The sequence below is a fragment of the Salvelinus alpinus genome, chromosome 21 (assembly GCF_045679555.1).
Source record: "Salvelinus alpinus chromosome 21, SLU_Salpinus.1, whole genome shotgun sequence".
Taxonomy (NCBI): Eukaryota; Metazoa; Chordata; class Actinopteri; order Salmoniformes; family Salmonidae; genus Salvelinus; species Salvelinus alpinus.
Genome location: NC_092106.1, coordinates 34,573,753 through 34,594,449, shown reverse-complemented (window position 1 = coordinate 34,594,449; position 20,697 = coordinate 34,573,753). Strand labels below are relative to the sequence as shown.

General features: G+C 44.2%; 1 pseudogene; it reads right to left on the bottom strand.

Annotated features, from left to right (window-relative positions):
* Positions 1-5,781: 5,781 nt before the first annotated feature.
* LOC139548496 (post-GPI attachment to proteins factor 2-like) lies at positions 5,782-8,498 on the bottom strand (annotated as a pseudogene).
* Positions 8,499-20,697: the final 12,199 nt, after the last annotated feature.

Genomic DNA, 20,697 nt, shown 5'->3' with positions numbered 1-20,697 from the left:
AATATAACAAAACCATTTAACATAGAAACACTGGATTTTCGGCTGCTTTTTAAAAATAATGGCAACTTTAAAAAAAAAAAAGTGTATTAATTATGAAAAATATTAATATCATTCCACCCATGAAGCCACTATGTCATTTGACTGCAGGAAAGGGCTACATACCAATTCTCCCATTATATTTGTTTTACCATGTACTATATAGTGGGTTTAAAACATCATTTTTTTGTAAGCTAACATAGAAGAAGATTTTTCTACACCATCAGTTTTTTTGTGTGCTGTGTGTGACTATCAAGCCACCAAGTTAGTGCTAGTCTACTCTGTCTGATTGTGTTGAATACTGGACACAAAAGAGGAAATGCAGAGAGGTCTTTGATAAGAAATGCATAGGCTGATTTTCCTATTGCCGTCATTAGTCAGTGTGTGTTAGAGAGAGAGAGAAATCAAAAAAGGGAACCTCGTTGTAACTTCCCTCTGAAAGTCCATAGGTTGCCGTCTGTTTTGTTATGTTGGGGTTCTGGTTGTTTTAAGGTTGTGTAATCATGTTGAGAAGGCCTGGCCGTGACCCCACTCTCCGAGGGTTTCTCAGGGAGAGTTGGGATATGGTAACCCTGGCCGTGACCCCACTCTCCGAGGGTTTCTCAGGGAGAGTTGGGATATGGTAACCCTGGCCGTGACCCCACTCTCCGAGGGTGTCTCAGGGAGAGTTTGGATATGGTGACCCCGGCTGTGACCCCACTCTCCGAGGGTTTCTCAGGGAGCGTCGGGATATGCAAAAAACACATTTCCATTTCACACATGCGTATTAATACAACATTTTACATGTGTGAAATAGGACAAATGTAAGCACCCACCAAATGATTATTATTACATCTACTGTTATAAATGAGAGATGGAAATTGTGTACAAACTGTAGTGTAGATTAATGTGACATATCTTTATTCTTATCATAAGCAACAGCAAATAAATGTGTCTCAAATTGAAACAAACAAACCCATTGATCAATGCATACAATTAAATTGATACTTCAAGAATACCAATACCTTTCCAAGGGAGGCATGGGATGTGATAGAACCAGCGTGCTGAACAACGATGAAGTCCCTGATTTGCCTGAAAATTATTTGGAAGTGAAATTATCCATCTGGCTGTTACAGAGTTGTGAAATATTTATTTTCATGTGATGCCCAAACATCACTGTCCTCTCCCATACTTCAGGCCACTGGACTCATTTGACAGTGAAATAAGGCCTCTGCTCTGTGTGCTGGATAACAGACACCTCTTTGTGTGGGAACAGTAGAGGGACATACAGATAGATCTCCTTACTGTTTTAGTACAGTATATATTGTTACTGTATACATCACCCCAATCTACTAGTCTCTCTCTCTCTCTCTCTCTCTCTCTCTCTCTCTCTCTCTCTCTCTACAAATGAGGAAGAACATGTATTTGTAACTTCCTTAATTTAGGTTGTGGACCTCACTGACTGACTCACTCACTAAGCATGTAATTGTGGAACTCAACATTTCTGAAATAATTGTTTAATAAAGCTAAATGTTTACGCAAAAAAAATCACTATTAGGCTATTATTACCTTTAAGATGTCTCTCTCTGCCTGAGAATATATACTGAACAAAAATATAAATGCAACATGAGCTGAAATAAAAGATCCCAGAAAGGTTCCATATGCACAAAAAGCTTATTTCTCTCAAATGCTGTGAACAAATTTGTTTCTATCCCTGTTAGTGAGAATTTCTCCTTTGCCAAGATAATCTATCCACTTGACAGGTGTGGCATATCAAGGAGCTGATTAAACAGAAGGATCATTACACAGGTGCATCTTGTGCTGGGGACAGTAAAAGGCCACTCCAAAATGTGCAGTTTTGTCACACGACACAATGCCACAGATGACTCAAGTTGAGGGAGTGTGCAATTGCCATGCTGACAGCAGAAATATCCACCAGAGCTGTTGCCAGAGAATTTAATGTTAATTTCCCTACCATAAGCCGCCTCCAATGTCATTTTAGAGAATTTGGTGGTACTTCCAACTGGCCTCACAACCATAGACGACGTGTAACCACGCCAGCCCAGGACCACCACATCCGGCTTCTTCACCTGCGGGATCGTCTGAGACCAGCCACTCGAACAGCTGAAGAAACTGAGGAGTATCTCTGTCTGTAATAAAGCCCTTCTGTGGAGAAAAACTCATTCTCATTGGCTGGGCCTGGCTCTCCAGTTGGTGGGCCTGGCTCCAACGTGGGTGGGCCTATGCCCTCCCAGGTCAACCCACGGCTGCGCCCCTGCCCAGTCATGTGAAATCCATTGATTAGGGCCTAATGAATTTATTTCAATTGACTAATTTCCTTATATGAACTGTAACTCAGTAAACTCTTTGAAATTGTTGCATGTCGTGTTTATATTTTTGTTCAGTATACAATATGATATTTGCATTTGTCCATAGTTGCAGGTAAACTCCTTTCTACAAAGATCTGAAGACACTCTTCAGATCACATCATTGGCAACAGTCAGCATTTGTGACCCGTTTCAAAAAGCTAGGTGTATATCGCATGTCACTACTTCACAGGAGAGGCATAAAAATAAAATCTCTGAAATTTCACAAGTGACAAGTAATAGACATGTGAGCATGACTACATATGGACATACTCATAAGTCAAGGTGATCAAGTCGAAATGGCCCCACTGTCCCAAATCATAGAGCACTCTAAGTATGTCATTTATCATACAGTATGTTAAATATCAACATTATCAAAGTGTTGTTGCAGTAATATTAAAATATAGGTTGCAGTCCAGATAAATAAAGTTATTATTTACAGTTATGACATCCACCATCATGTAAATACATGGGAGAAGGTGCTCTCTTCCTGCTCCTCCTCCTCAGTAACAGTGTCATCTCTGCTAGGTGTGTCCTAAGTGGTTGAACCCCTTTCACCTGACCCTCTGTTGCCCAGTCCGAAGTATTTGCACTCCTCTGGGAGATGACCACCGTCTCTCTGCTCTTAAAGTCCCAGAAGGCTGTTAGGTGGAAGGCCATGTTGGAGAACACCACACAATACTCGAAGAGGGTGAAAAAAGTGTAGCCTGTAGAGGTTAGGAAAGACAGGAGACTTTAACAAAAAATGTAAAAGGAAAATAGACTTTTGTATCTAATGTTTATTAAATAATCTTTGTCAAGAAATTGGATGATGTTTGAAGGAAACCAGTTCAAAGTATGATCACCAAAGTATGATCATAAAGTTACTGGCCCCTCCCCCATGTCAAACACTTGGATTCATTATTAAGGGAACAAGGTGACATCACCTTACCGCTCATTTTAATACACCAATGGTAACATGATATTCTGTTACCTAATTTAAAAAATGACCGCCTTGTAACCAGCATCGGAGAAGGTGTGTTTGCAGTTTATATAACTAGATAGTGTCAAGGGGTGCGTAACTGGTGGCATGGAAGTCAAACGCAGGAGAGCAGAACTTGGTAAATAGCCGGAGCCGTTTAATGTACATAAATACTGGCATACAAACGTAACAAAACACATGGGCACAACAACCCGTATCGCACCAGTCACATAAAGCACACGTACTTACAATAAACAATTACCGACAAGGACATGGGGGAAACAGAGGGAACATATACAACAGGTAATTAGGGAATTGAAACCAGGTGAGTGCGACAACCAGACAAAACAAATGGAACATGAAAAATAGATCGATGATGGCTAGAAGACCGGTGACATCGACCGCCGAACACCGCGCGAAAAAGGAGAGGTACCGACTTCGGTAGAAGTCGTGACAGATAACTAGTCTACTGGTGCCAAAATGTGACTGTAAAAAGTCAGCAAATATAATTAAAAGTTTACCCTATTCATCTATGGCAAAGAAACGTATATGTTTCCCATTTCATCTGTGTTTGATGTTAGCTATAGTGGCTAGCCAGGTCTTCATCTGTGTCTGATGTTAGCTAGTTACTGGCTAGCTAGGTCTTCCGCCAGCCTGGAACAAAAGGGGGGGAAGGGTTTTTCAAAACCCTGACGCAGTTGTCAAGTCAACACATCCGTCAATGCTGCTGTGAACCGCATCCAAGATACATGCCAAACTGTAGGCTCAAATAAAAAAAGGATGTTTGAGTTACTTTGTGTATCACCAAATTTGCTTGAGAGGATTTTATTATTATTATTCAAAGAGCTGTCAGTTAAGGTGAGCTAATGAATATATAGTGCCTTCGGAAAGTATTCAGACCCCTTGACTTTTTCCACTGTTCACACCGCTACCATCCTGAAGGCCAGGTCAGTACAGGTGCATCAAAACTGGGACCGAGAGACTGAAAAAAAGCTTCTATCTCAAGGCCATCAGACTGCTAAACAGCAATCACTATCTCAGAATGCTGCTGCCTACATTGAGACTCAAGCACTGGCCACTTTAATAAATGGATCACTAGTCACTTTAAACAATGCCACTTTAAATAATGCCACTTGAATAATTTTTACATATCTTACATTACTCATATACTGTATTTTATACCATCTATTGCAACTTGCCTATGCTGCTCGGCCACCGCTAATCCATATATTTAAATGTACATATTCTCATTCACCCCTTCAGATTTGTTTGTATTAGGTAGATGTTGGGGAATTATTAGATTACATGTTAGATATTATTGCACTGTCTGAACTAGAAGCACAAGCATTTCGCTAGACTCACATTAACATCTGCTATGTAACCAATACAATTTGATTTGATTTGAAATTTTTTTGGTACACTTCCCCAGATCTGTGCCTCGACAAAATCCTGTCTCGGAGCTCTACAGACAATTCCTTCGACCTCATGGCTTGGTTTTCGCTCGATTTGACTACCGTGTAATTGTACTATGCGATTGTATTTTCCTACTTTACAACTTGAACAATTAAAACATTTAATTTAGCTAGTATGACTTGATGAGGAACACAATGAACCTGCTTAATTAAGCCCTCTGAGAAACTGTCGAGATGAGACACATTGCAGCTGCTGTAAAAACAGTTTCAGCCACATCCTTCCACAAATACTATTTATACTGCAGATCACTGGCAGTATGTGTCTCAAGCAACATGATTTACTGGTCCTACCCTAAAATGCCCACAGTAGGTTATCATGAAAAATGATTACAAGCTCCGTATCAAACTATTATCCAACGGCAATTGCCCATAAAACATGTATGACATACAGTAGTGGCAGCCTAATAGTTCTGTATGAGGTGTGTCATCTCCAAACGATATCCAGCAGCCCTTATGGGTACCGGACTTTTTAGCTAACATTCCACTCCTTGCCACTACATGTAATTGCCAGAGTCCCCTAGTTAACACAGCCACAAAGTCAAAATTGGCTATAACGTAAACATGTATGAAAAATAAAAAATCATTTTGGTCTTAATTTAAGGTTAGGGTTAGGCATACGGTTATCAGTGTGGTTAATGTCAGGGTTAGGTTTAAAATCATCTTTTAAGAGAAAATAGTAGAATTATGACTTTGTGGCTGTGGTAACTAGTAACGACCAAGAGTGCTCAATGAAGCTGGATTTCAGCAGAGTTGCTTATTGTTTGTTGGAAATAACATTCACACTGATGCAGGCTACTGCCAATCTATTTTATTTAGCCATGTCAATCATTTTAGCTAAAAAAAAATTACAATCTTATTTATAGAATCTCTCATTTTCATTTTCTTGCTACATTGTTGATGGACTTGGACCACTGTTATTCTGTGTTAGGACTCTAGGAGAAAGAGCAGCATTTTTATCCCAACCAGATCAGTGGTACAGGGCGTTACTGAAGGCCTGTTGAGTCAGACTTGGAAGAAGCCCCTGGCTGTGTTCACCCTGTCTGGACACGGGCCTCTGTTCTGGAGGAACAGCTGTTTCCTGACTCAGTCTGGGGGTGTGACCAGCACACCCCTCCACACCACACACAATTCACTGGGAGTGTAGGCTGTCATGTTCACCAAACGTGCACACACACACACATTGTAGCAAGCACAAAGACATTAACCGTGCTCGCACTTGGCTTGCACTCTTACACTGACACATATCTATGGATTATATAATATTCTTGCTGAGCCTGAGGACCAGTATCTTTAGCTAACATTCCACTCCTTGCTACTCGTTGTTATTGCCAAAGAGATTGTCTTTTCTGCCATCTTTAAATATGAACATTCTATCATTAATGAGCTCGAGGTGAACAGATGAGGTGATCCTGTTTGATAACCCTCACAGCTATCCCCCAATGCAAATATTAGAACTCATAAGTTTTTTTTCTCCAAAGAAGATGTTGGTAGTTTTTTGTTGGTCTAGAAGAAACCAGTCTCAAAAGTTGCTAGCTCACGTCTGAATTTTCAAACTAAATACATACTGCAATTCCAAACACAAAACCTATTTGCTTTGATTTTAAGCTAACAGCTAAATGTTTGTTTTTGATTCTAATTATATTTTTTTCTAGGATCCACATGTTGTCATGGAAAATATGAGTGAAAGGAAAGGAAACAGGGAGCTTCTCAATTAGGTAAAAGTCTGTCGTCTCTCTTCGACTCCTCCGTCCTCCTCTCCTCCATGACCCGCAAACCGAAAGGCAGTTGCCATGTTTAAGAGAGTGTCAATTCGTTAATGGGTGAACGGGAAGAGTTTGCTCCTCTCCTCTCCTCAATTGCCTCCTACAGTCGAGGATACTCATGTGTAGTGCAAAGTGTTTTGAAATCCGCCACACCCCTCTTGAATCAGCTGTTGTTTTCTCAAAGAAGAAACAAACATTTAAAAATGATACACTTCTTACCGTTTTATCTGTAAAATGTCCCACACAACTAGCTAAATCATTTTTGGATTCCACCCCTGTAAATGTCATTTGCAAATTATGTGCTAGTGGAGAAGGAGAGTTTCATTTCATACAAGTGCATTTGTTTCCATATTTCCTCCCCTCCTCGATTACCTTTGACTTTTTTCAAAAGGAGATGAGGCGAGGATGGAAGAGAAGACGCGAGGAGTCGAGAAAAAACATTTGAGAATCTACCACAGCTTTGAACTGCACTTGACAATGCAGTTTCATTAGGCTGCAGCAGTTGGTTTTTACTCTAGAGGGCTCTAGTGTCAACTTTGTCGACATTGGAGACAATTAAGTCACCAAAAGCCCCTCTACTAACAGAGGACCTATACTATACTGTCTGCTTCACCAGGAAACCGCATCATACCACCAAATGAGCACAACCTGAAATTTTAGAGTTGGTTCACTTCGTCATTCAGTTGAAAAATAAGCAGTGGTTCCCAACCAGGGGGCCATCCCAAAAAAACAGGGATGGAATCCAAAAATGATTTAGCTAGTTGTGTGGGACATTTTACAGATAACTTCACTCTACATTTCTGTCTTTCATCCACTTTCTACATTTCCTGGTCAAGTACAGGGCTGAAGGGAAGGAACGATGCCTTACCTCAGGAATCAGTGAGCACTTATTTATAACCAGCCACAGCCGAGAAGTTAACACCATGTGGATAACTGGCAATGAACAGGACAAAACCTTCCTTGTGGACAACTATGGGACAAAGAAGGGCATAAAAGCTAAAAGCATACAAGTACAACTGTATTAGTCATAACAGTAACTGATACAGGTTTTATGGTTTATAACTAGGGTCCATCATTTTTCCTGGTCGGGCCATGTATCCGGAAAAACTCAGGGCCCTATTTATAACAGCAAGAAACAGGAATTCTGTCATTTTTTCAAAATCCTAATTGTATATCATACAGCAAATTAATCCATGTAAATGAGCAGCATAGTACATTGCAGGGCAGTGGTTCCTAACCTTTTGTGTTTACTGTTCCACCAACTAAATGTTGCTCTCTCCAGAGTACCCCTGATGTGTAGGCCTATGGTCTCATGAGTTTTCTCAAGTACCTCCTGTGGATAGGCCCCCTGGTTGGGAACCACTGCTGTAGGGGAGGCCTTATGCCTACTTATTTTCAGCTGACTAATTGTCAAAGGTCACTCACGGTACGTCTCATTGGATGACACGTAGGTGAGCAGCAAGAGGCCAAAGTTCTCAGTGATGGCACAGATAAAGTTGAGGCAGCTGAGCAGCCACTCTAGGAACCTTGTGGAGAAGAGGCCCTTATATATAGAAGTTAAAATATGCCACTGCCACCAGGAACCTGGGAGCAGAGTGTAGGCCAATGCAGAAACGCCAGATATGGCACTCTGGTCTCAGGCTTATGGAGGCACTAGTGGAACATAGATCATTGGGAAACTAAAACAAAAACAAAAAGAGAGTCAGACCATGTATTTGCATGCTACGTTTTTAATAAAGGGACATTATTGATTATCTTGCTAAAGAGTGTAAGTGGAGTCTTGGAAATGGAACACGGAGGAGATGAAGATGCAGGTAATTACGCCAAGCAGTGGCAGACTGATGGTGCCCACAACACAGGAGGTGAATGATATTCTGATCAGAGGTGTTTCATAACCCAAGACATGTGGACCCTGCAGCATCCTAGTGTAACGATCGTCGTAGTGATGAGAAGAGGAGGACCAATGCGCAGCGTGGTAAGTATCCATTATAATAAGAATACTTGAACAATGAACAAAAACAATAAACTGACAAACGACCGAGACAGTTCCGTATGGTGAAACACAGACACAGAAAATAACCACCCACAACACACAAAGGAAAACAGGCTACCTAAATATGGCTCCCAATCAGAGACAACGACAAACACCTGCCTCTGATTGGGAACCATACTAGGCCAAACACAGAAATAGACAACCTAGACATACAACATACAAAGCAAACTATGGTCAGGGCGTGACAGTACCCCACCCCAAAGGTGCGGACTCCGGCCGCAAAACCTGAACCTATAGGGGAGGGTCTGGGTGGGCATCTGTCCGCGGGGGCGGCTCTGGCGCGGGACGTGGACCCCACTCCACCATAGTCTTAGCCCGCTTAAGTGGCGTCTTTGGCGCGGCGACCCTCGCCGCCGACCTAGGACTGGGGACCCTAATAAAGGGCACCACTGGACTGAGGGGCGCCTCTGGACTGAGGGGCGGCTCCGGACTGAGGGGCGGCTCCGGACTGAGGGGCGGCTCCGGACTGAAGGGCGGCTCCGGACTGAAGGGCTGCTCAGGCGCCTCTGGATTGAAGGGCGGCTCAGGCGGCTCCTGACTGAAGGGCGGCTCAGGCGGCTCCTGACTGAAGGGCGGCTCAGGTGGCTCCTGACTGAAGGGCGGCTCAGGCGGCTCCTGACTGAAGGGCGGCTCAGGCGGCTCCTGACTGAAGGGCGGCTCAGGCGGCTCCTGACAGACGGGCGGCTCAGGCGGCTCAGGACAGACGGGCGGCTCAAGCGGCTCAGGACAGACGGGCGGCTCAGGCGGCTCAGGACAGACGGGCGGCTCAGGACAGACGGGCGGCTCAGGACAGACGGGCGGCTCAGGCGGGTCAGGACAGACGGGCGGCTCAGGCAGCTCAAGACAGACGGGAGCACCTGTAGGGAGGAGACGGAGAGACAGCCTGGTGCGTGAGGCTGCCACAGGACCCACCAGGCTGGGGAGACCTACAGGAGGCCTGGTGCTTGGAGGAGGCACCGGAAGGACCGGGCTGTGGGGGAGCACTGGAGCTCTGGTGCGCAGCCTTGGCACCACTCCCCCAGGCTGGATGACTACTCTAGCCCGGACCCTCCAGAGTGCAGGCACAGGTTGAACCGGGCTGTCGGTGAGCACTGGAGATCTGGTGCATACTACGCGCACCTCCCCCTTAGGCTCAATTCCCACATTCGCCCGGCACGAGCGGAGCGCAGGCATAGGACGCACTGCACCCTCCCAGCGCCCCAGAGACTTAGCATGCAGAGCCGGCACAGGATACAAAGGACCGAAACGGCGTACCGGAGACCAGACACGCTGAGCAGGCACAATACGCCCTGGCTGGATGCCCACACTCGCATGACACTTTCGGGGGGCTGTCCTATAGCGCACCGGGCTATGGGCACGTACTGGCGACACCGTGCGCTTCACCGCATAACACGGTGCCTGACCAGTAACGCGCTGCTTACAATAAGCACGAGTTGTGGGCTCAGGTCTCCAACCTGACTCTGCCACACTCCCCGTGTACTCCCCCTCAAAACATTTTTGGGGGCTGCCTCTCGTACCTGCCGTGCTGCCTCATATCGCCGCCACTCAGCTTTCGCTGCCTCCAGCTCTGCCTTGGGGCGGCGATATTCCCCAGCCTGTGCCCAGGGTCCTTTACCGTCCAACATCTCCTCCCATGTCCAGGAGTCCAGAACTCACTGCTGCCCGATTCCACGCTGCTTGGTCCTTGGTTGGTGGGTGATTCTGTAACGCTCGTCGTGGTTGGAAGAAGAGGAGGACCAATGCGCAGCGTGGTAAGTGTCCATATTGTTTTAATACGAATAACGAACACTGAACAAAAACAATCAAACGACAAACGAACACTCCTGTACGGTGAAACAAAACACAGAACAGAAAATAATCACCCACAAAACACAATGAAAAACAGGCTACCTAAATATGGCTCCCAATCAGAGACAACGACTGACACCTGCCTCTGATTGAGAAACCATACTAGGCCCAACACATAGAAATCTACCAACAGAACAAAACATAGAAAAACAACATAGAATGCCCACCCCAACTCACGCCCTGACCAAACTAAAATAAAGACATAACAAAGGAACTAAGGTCAGAACGTGACAAGATCCTTGGTCATGTGATCTACTGACTTCAAACAAGGTTCAGAATGTACACATAGTGGACCTACACATTGCACACCCTTTAGTTTGTCCATTTTCATCTCATACGATTTTACATGAATTTTTCAAACTTTCTAACTTCAATAGCTCCTTGGTCATGTGACGTACTGGACTCAAACAAGGTTCCGAATGTACAATCAGTGGGCCTACACATTGCACACCCTTTAGTTTGTCCATTTTCATCTCACACGTTTTGACATGCATTTTGTATACTTTCTCATTTCAATAGCTCCTTGGTCATGTGACCTACTGTCCTCAAACAAGGTTCAGAATGTCCACTGACTACCCTTCTATATTGCACACCCTTTAGCTTGTCTATTTTCATCTCACACAATTCTATATTCATTTTTCCAAACTTAAAATTTCATTAGCAACTGACCTCAAACTACTTTCAGAATGTCCACGGACTGGTGGAGACGGGCTCCGCGAGGCTTCCAGTGCGGTAACGCGACCGATCCCGGAAAAGCTGGCGGGAGCCACGGGAGAGTTATCTTTTCTTTGTGAAGGGCAGGGCACCCTGGAATGGGTTCAACCCGAGAGAGGGGCCCAAGCCCTGGAAAGAGTTGTGGTTTCGGCGGTGTCTGGTGAGCTCTCCCTGGCCCTTGAAAATTCGGGGGAGAGTGTGTAAATCTCACGCCGGGAATTACCCATATCCGCAGCAGGTCTCCAAGGTGAACAGCCTCTTGTATGCTATAACAATGTAGGTAAGGAAAGTTGGCAAAAAAGATCTGTAACTTCAGGATCGGCTCTAAGGGCTGGGTCGGTCGGGCTGGGGTGCGAAGCGGGGCTGGGCTCGAACCGCGGCTGGGGGAGCAGTCGCTCTGTCGCCCTGCTCTCGCCACCATTGCAAGTTTGTTGTGCGGCAGGAGAGTAGGGCTGTTCGTGATGGGGTTGGGGTGTGGCTGGATGAGTTGCTGCCCCTCTCCTGATGCACACACGTAGACGACCTGATTCTGGGTCAGGGTTTCGTATGTCGCAGAGCAGCTCACTGGCTGCGATCTATTGAAAGTCAGCCCTCAATCCAAGCACAGAGCCTGTTTCGGGTTAAAAGGTGCACAAAGCCTATTTCGAATTACCACACGTACAGACCATTACCAGGTGCACGTGGATCCTGATAGACATCTTTGTAATTCCAGGGAGTAAGCTATACTCTAAGGCCAAGGGAGAGGGGTGTTGACCAGGTAGGGAGAGTAGGTGTGGAGGCCTGGAGGTATGTAGTTCCAGGGAGTAAGCTATACACTCTCAGGCCCAGGGAAAGGGCAGGCAGGCGGGCAGGGAGTGTAGGTCTAGAGGCCAGGAGTCAGAGGTCACCAGGTCAATGGGGGCCTGCCTGGAGGTCAGGAAGGCCCCAGGGAGAAGGCCCTAGTGAATAGGTGTGTGAGTGACAATTTACTTCAGGGGGGAAGAGCAGGCAAATTCATGTAAAAACGTGTGAGATGAAAATGGGCAAACTAAGGGTGTGCAATGTGTAGGCCCACTGAGTGTACATTCTGAACTGTTTTTAAAGTCAGTAGGCTACATGACCAAGGAGCTATTGAAATTAGAAAGTTTTAAAAAATTATGTGAAAACGTGTGAGATGAAAATGGACAAACTAAAGGGTGTGCAATATTGAAGGGTAGTCAGTGGATATTCTGAACCTTGTTTGAAGTCAGTAACCTGTAACAGCAAGATGAAACTCTGTGGAATTCGATCTTCACTGAGTTGAATTCTCCCTTTGAATATTATTCCAGGTAGGCTATAATTTCTCTCTTTTGCTGAACTATGCACAGTTGAAAATGGTAAATTCACAATGTACATATTTAGGAATGTATATGCCAAGTTTCCCCAACTGGCGGCCCATGGGCGGAATTTGGCACGGGGATAGTTTTATTTGGCCTCCCGAGTTTTCTAAGCAAAAAATGAAAAGAAAAAGAAAATGTTTTTTTTTCTTCGTTGTTGGCCATAAAAGACTGTTAAAACACCAGGAAATCAGCTCCAGGTGATTTTTATTTAAGAAATCTAGTCCCAAGTATTCCCACGCATAATAAAGAGACACGTGATCATATACAAATGTAAGCAAGGTTTGAAATTATTATGTTTTTGTTACACAATATATCTGTTTGGGCTTCTTGCTGTCAGTTTGCAATTTATTTGTAAGTACAGTATGTTCCGGCCAACGGACCATCCGTTCGGACCATCCAAATCGGCCCACTGTTGATTTTAGTTAATGATCCCGAGTGGCACAGCGGTCTAAGGTATTGCAGCTCAGTGCTAGAGGTGTCACTACAGACACCCTGGTTCGAATCCAGGCATGGTTTCCAGGTGTTTGATGCCATTCTATTTGCTCCGTTCCCACCATTATTAGTGGTTCTGTAAAGACACAGAAATTGAGAGATAATGAATATACACATGGAATGCAATGAGTAGAGCAGGATGAATGTATGCATATCAAAGGAGCTACAACAGAGAATAAAAATGGAAGAGACCTGCAACAGCACAATTGGTAAGAACAGTATCTAATAACCAGGAATGACATAATAGTACAATAATACCAACAGCAGAGTTAATGTAAACATCTTACCAAATACCATACAGGGAGTCTATACAAATGGGCAACATAAATAGCAAGCATTACACTAAAAGGTAATAGTAGCCTATACTAATAACAACGTCAGCATATAACATTGTAATAGCTAGGCAGTGATATACAAAGGCAAGCTAAACAACAGTAACAACTCACTCTGTGTTCACGCATCCCATGCACATATGTCCACCCACACTCACAGACTGGAATAACACCGTTCAGGTACGGCAATATTTACTCCCTTGGAGAGTGTGGGTCACGCTGGCTAGCCAATCAGGACCTGGAGAGACTGTGTGGCTTGAGCGTGCACAGGGTGAGACACATGGCTATTGTCCGACTGGTTGAAGCCATGACTGGATGAGATATCCATCTCTCACCTGAGGGGGATAAAGGGTGAGGATGGGTGAGAGTCAGACAGCGTGGCTTCAGCCAGACATAAACAGCAACACACACGCTACACACTAGTCCCACAGAGCCCTCTGGGGGGGATTCTGAAACAACACAAGGGTTACTGATGCAACTGATGTTAACCCCATTATTACTGGTCTCCCGGAGGAGGGGGTGGTGGGGGGGGGGGTCTTAGCTAACATATGGAATTATTTTAAAATGTCATACTAAGGATAATTTTGCTTTTTTAATTTTTAATTTTAAGACCCCTTTAGGTATCAAATATATATATAAAGCAATTATTAGAGGAAACATTCAATTTGGCATTACCGCTATTAGCCAAAAGAAACGTATTAATTAACAGATTCACTACATGGAAAAACAGATAGTCCCCAAGAAAATCTAAAGGATGTTTGTACTGAAGTGTCTGTCCTATATCTGAGAGATATACACTACTACATGACCAAAGGTATGTGGACACCTGCTCGTCGAACATGTCATTCCCAAATCATGGGCATTAATATGGAGTTAGTCCCCTTTGCTGCTTTAACAGCCTCCACTCTCCTGGGAAGGCTTTCCACTAGATGTTGGAACATTGCTGCGAGGACTTGACTCCATTCAGCCACAAGAGCATTAGTGAGGTCTGGCACTGATGTTGGGCGATTAGGCCTGGCTGGCAGTTGGCGTTCCAATTCATCCCAAAGGTGTTTGATGGGGTTGAGGTCAGGGCTCTGTGCAGGCCAGTCAAGATCTTCCACACTAATCTCGACAAACCATTTCTGTATGGACCTAGTTTGTGCACGGGGGCATTGTGATGCTGAAACAGGAAAGGACCTTCCCCAAACTGTTGCCACAAAGTTGGAAGCACAGAATTGTCTAGAATTTCATTGTATGCTGTAGTGTTAATATTTCCCTTCACTGGAACTAAGGGGCCTAGCCCTAATCATGAAAAACAGCCCCAGACCATTATTCCTCCTGCACCTAACTTTACAGTTGGCACTATGCATTCGGGCAGGTAGCATCCTCCTACGGACAAACCCAGATTCGTCCGTCGGACTGACAGATGGTGAAGCGTGGTTCATCACTCCAGAGCACGCATTTTCACTGCCCAGAGTCTAATGGCGGCGAGCTTTACACCACTACAGCTGACGCTCTGCATTGCACATGGTGATCTTAGGCTTGTGTGAAGCTGCTCGACCATGGAAACCCATTTAAGGAAGGTCCCGACGAACATTTCTTATGCTGAAGTTGCTTTCAGAGGCAGTTTGGAACTCGGTAGTGAGTGTTGCAACCGAGGATAGACCATGTTTTACACACTAGGCGCTTCAGCACTCGGTGGTCTCGTTCTGTGAGCTAGTGTGGCCTACCACTTCGAATCTGAGCCGTTTTTGCTCATAGATGTTTCCACTTCACAATAACAGCACTTACAGGTGACCGGGACAGCTCTAGCAGGGCAGACATTTTACAAACTGACTTGTTAGAAAGGTGGCATCCTATGATGGTGCCAAGTTGAAGGTCACTGAGCTCTTCAGTAAAGCCATTCTACTGCCAATGTTTGTCTATGGAGATTGCATGGTTGAGTGCTCGATTTTATGCACCTGTCAGCAATGTATGGTGTGTATATATATATATATACTTTTTTTACATGTATTTATCCCCTTATTTTAGGCACTCAACTATCTCTATATATACACTTCCTTTACGTTTTTAAACTGGTACCTGGGACCTTCAGACAATGATTTTGAGGTTTGGACGTCCTAGAGCAAAACGGGAGTCTCAGCTATTCAATAGAATGGTCATAGTAATAGTTTTTAGGCCAAACCATTCGGATGCAACATATGATTTTGTGAGGAGATGGATTTTGTAGGCTAAGAGGTAATGATGAATCACTGTGACAGTGAATGATTATTTCCTCTATACCAGTTAGATTCTCATTAGAAAACCTTCACCGCTGTTTTCCAAGTAGGAGGCAGGATCCAGTTGTTTAGGGGTCGTCTTATATAATGTAATCCTGTGGCCCTTCTCTGCATCCCTCTCAAAAGGCTTTATTGAAACAGCGAAGCAGGGTAACATCTGGCTCACTCAAATCCACTGAGACCACTTTAAACAGTTGCTTCTGGCAGTGTTCCGAACTCAATTATGTTTAAGAATTGGAAATTATTTCCTGGAAAAAACATATTCTTTAACATGTGGGAATATCCTCTAATATATATCTTTTTTAAACAGGTTCAAAGACTGGAGAGAAAGTGAAATGGTCGAGTAAATTCATAGTATGCAGAGGATTTGTCCAGATGTATCTTGTGGAAAACTCATGCAAAAGATCTTTCTAAACAAATGGGGGAAAAAGTATAAGGATAGAGGACTTCAATGTGGCAGGTAGCCAAGTGGTTAGACCGTTGGCCCAGTAAGGTCGCTACCTGAGACGACAAGGTGAAAAAATGGTTGATTGTAACCTTGAGCAAGGAAGGTAACCCAGCCTACATGGAGTGATCATTACTCTCATTACTCCCGGGGCACCAACATAATGCCTGACTCTGTAAAATAACACATTACACTGCACCTATCTAGTGTGTGTGACAATGAAGACATTTTTCCCCCCTTTTTTTATGCATGCATTTGACCTACAAGAACAGTGTACAGTTTGTCTATTAGAGGGCCCTACAGCCATCTGCATGTTTATTAGGATGTGTATCAACACATCTCTCCTTAGGGTCAACAGATACCTCAGTTGCATCTGCTGGCTCCTAATTGCACCTTTGCTTGATCTCTTGCTATAGCATCAGTAGTCTACTCCCAAATCATTGCAGCATTCTGAATCATCTGCCATGTGTTCACGTTTCCTTTTACACATGAAGACTTTTACCCATGTACAGGTATCTGCCAGAATAAAGGAAACAATGACGGATACAAAATACTGTATATTGAAAGCAGGTGCTTCCACAAAGTAATTACCGTCCCATCATGCTTAGGGTCATGTGTAAAATTTCCCAGTTGCCCTTTATTATGGCTAGAAGAAGAGATCTCAGTGACTTTGAAAGAAGGGTCTCAAAATAGCATAGGGGGTTTAAAGGGTGTGTGCATGTGTGTGTGTGTGTGTGTGTGTGTGTGTGTGTGTGTGTGTGTGTGTGTGTGTGTGTGTGTGTGTGTGTGTGTGTGTGTGTGTGTGTGTGTGTGTGTGTGTGTGTGTGTGTGTGTGTGTGTGTGTGTGTGTGTGTGTGTGTGTGTGTGTGTGTGTGTGTCTCAGTCACCAGACCCAATTGAACACTAATGGGAGATTCTGGAGCAGTGCCTGAAAACATCGTTTTTACCACCATCAACTAAACACCACTTTATGCAATTTCTCATGGAAGAATGGTGTCACACTTCTTCCAGACACTTGTAGAGCCTATGTCAAGGCACATTGAAGCTGTTCTGGTGCCTTGTGGCCCAACGTCCTATTAAGACACTTTATGTTGGTGTTTCCTTTATTCGGGCAGTTATCTGTATATCCCAGAGACTTTGCTCTGGATGACATCAGGTTGTCACAGATTGTAATTTTGAATAAATGTGTGAAAATTGTCAAGTGTTCACTAAATTACAAATTAATGAAATGAAATTAAATGTAATTAAATGAAATGTGTTCTGTTGTGTTTAGGTGAGAACGATGTTGAACATGTTTAACATTGCTCTCCATGTTTAATATTGCTGTCCATGTTCTTTCTTATACATTTTAAATGACTAATAAGTAATTTTAGTCATTTAGCAGACACTCTTCTTTCTGCCCTGTCCTAGCCTGTTGGAGTGCTCATGGGAAGTATACCAAGAAGCTGCTGAAAGATTTGTCCGAACAACACATTTCACTGCAACCAACTTGCAATAACAAGCTTTGTGACAATAAAATGCAGAAACAAAGTGGAGGCAACCGAAGAAGCGCAAACTCTTCTCATAAGGAGTTCCCTCTTCTTCCGTTGCTTTTCTTGTGCCTTTGGCTAATCATGTCATGCCTGGTTGCCCGTCTGTTATTCTAACATGTCTTTCTTATTGTCAGTGATTGTGTGCAGATATGTAGCGGAGTCAGGTGCAGGACACAGGTGTTTGAGTAAAACAACGGAGTTTACTCAAAATACATGCAAAATTCCAGATAGGAATAATAACAAACACACATGCACCTACAACAACCACTAACGACACAAACAATCACGGACAGAACAGAAATGTATGCCAGAGGGTTAAATAGGGAACATGATAGGGGAATTGAAACCAGGTGTGTGTAATACAGACAAAACAAAACGAAACTGAAACATGGATCGGTGGTGACTAGAAAGCCGGTGACGTCGACCCCCGAACACCACCCGAACAAGCAGAAGGGCCGACTTCGGCGGAAGTCGTGACACTTATTTACATTGTGTGTTACTGTCTTCATATGAATGGACTTCAGCCTCTGTTGGTCTAGCACTAAACCAATATTACACAACTAGTACAATTCTCTCTCTCTCTCTCTCTCTCTCTCTCTCTCTCTCTCGCTCTCTCTCTCTCTCTCTCTCTCTCTCTCTCTCTCTCTTTCTCTCTCTCTCTCTCTCGCTCTCTCGCTCTCTCTGTATGTATTTCAGTGCTGATAGCCATTTCACAGGCTCCATGGACACTAATGTGTTCATCAGCCATGATGGGCAGATCATGTGGGACTCCTCTGTCATCACCAAGAGCTCCTGAAAGGTAGACGTATCCTTCTTCCCGTTCGATGCCCAGTAGTGCAGATTCACCGACGGCTCCTGGACCTACAACGGTAACCAGATGGACCTCCAGAGGGTCCACCATTATTAGCAAAAAAACACCAAGTGAGACAGGCCCACTGGGCTAAAACCAGCCCATCTTATATTTGCCCGAAATGCCCCTGAGGGCAATAATATAGATAGTGATGAACATGTCTGTAACTCTGTTGTTGATTGAACTCCATTCACTGTCTATGTCAAGGGGAAAACAGGACCTTAAAGTGACATCAGGATAGTGTTAGTAATACATGTATCTTCTCCTGTCAACGTACCACAGGAAAGTACTACATAGCCACCATGACCATGATAACAGCCTCCACGGCCCTGACCATCTTTATCACGAACATCCACCACTGTGGCCCACACACCAAGCCTTTGCCCAAGTGGGCCAAGATCTTCATCCTGCAGTACATGGCCAGGGTGTGCTTTGTGTATGAAGTAGGGGAGAACTGCATGTACAGTGGGGAGAACAAGTATTTGATACACTGCCGATTTTGCAGGTTTTCCTACTTACAAAGCATGTAGAGGTCTGTAATTTTTATCATAGGTACACTTCAACTGTGAGAGACGGAATCTAAAACAAAAATCCAGAAAATCACATTGTATGATTTTTAAGTAATTAATTTGCATTTTATTGCATGACATAAGTATTTGATCACCTACCAACCAGTAAGAATTCCGGCTCTCACAGACCTGTTAGTTTTTCTTTAAGAAGCCCTCCTGTTCTCCACTCATTACCTGTATTAACTGCACCTGTTTGAACTCGTTACCTGTATAAAAGACACCTGTCCACACACTCAATCAAACAGACTCCAACCTCTCCACAATGGCCAAGACCAGAGAGCTGTGTAAGGACATCAGGGATAAAATTGTAGACCTGCACAAGGCTGGGATGGGCTACAGGACAATAGGCAAGCAGCTTGGTGAGAAGGCAACAACTGTTGGCACAATTATTAGAAAATAGAAGAAAATAGAAGAAGTTCAAGATGATGGTCAATCACCCTCGGTCTGGGGCTCCATGCAAGATCTCACCTCGTGGGGCATCAATGATCATGAGGAAGGTGAGGGATCAGCCCAGAACTACACGGCAGGACCTGGTCAATGACCTGAAGAGAGCTGGGACCACAGTCTCAAAGAAAACCATTAGTAACACACTACGCCGTCATGGATTAAAATCCTGCAGCGCACACAAGGTCCCCCTGCTCAAGTTTGCGCATGTCCAGGCCCGTCTGAAGTTTGCCAATGACCATCTGGATGATCCAGAGGAGGAATGGGAGAAGGTCATGTGGTCTGATGATTCAAAAATATAGTTTTTTGGTCTAAACTCCACTCGCCGTGTTTGGAGGAAGAAGAAGGATGAGTACAACCCCAAGAACACCATCCCAACCGTGAAGCATGGAGGTGGAAACATCATTCTTTGGGGATGCTTTTCTGCAAAGGGGACAGGACGACTGCACCGTATTGAGGGGAGGATGGATGGGGCCATGTATTGCGAGATCTTAGCCAACAACCTCCTTCCCTCAGTAAGAGCATTGATGATGGGTCGTGGCTGGGTCTTCCAGCATGACAACGACCCGAAACACACAGCCAGGGCAACTAAGGAGTGGCTCCGTAAGAAGTATCTCAAGGTCCTGGAGTGGCCTAGCCAGTCTCCAGACCTGAACCCAATAGAAAATCTTTGGAGGGAGCTGAAAGTCCGTATTGCCCAGCGACAGCCCCGAAACCTGAAGGATCTGGAGAAGGTCTGTATGGAGGAGTGGGCCAAAATCCCTGCTGCAGTGTGTGCAAACCTGGTCAAGAACTACAGGAAACGTATGATCTCTGTAATTGCAAACAAAGGATTCTGTACCAAATATTAAGTTCTGCTTTTCTGATGTATCAAATACTTATGTCATGCAATAAAATGCTAATTAATTACTTAAAAATCATACAATGTGATTTTCGGGATTTTTGTTTTAGATTCCGTCTCTCACAGTTGAAGTGTACCTATGATAAAAATTACAGACCTCTACATGCTTTGTAAGTAGGAAAATCTGCAAAATCGGCAGTGTATCAAATACTTGTTCTCCCCACTGTATGTCCAGCCTGAGAAACAGGACATGTCACCTCAACCTACACCTCAGAGCAGTAACAACTACACCATGAATGGACAAGTAGTCTGAGAGGACTTGATTCTGAAGGTGGAAAGAGGTCAATATGGCAATTAAAATAATTGAGGAGACAAGAGGAT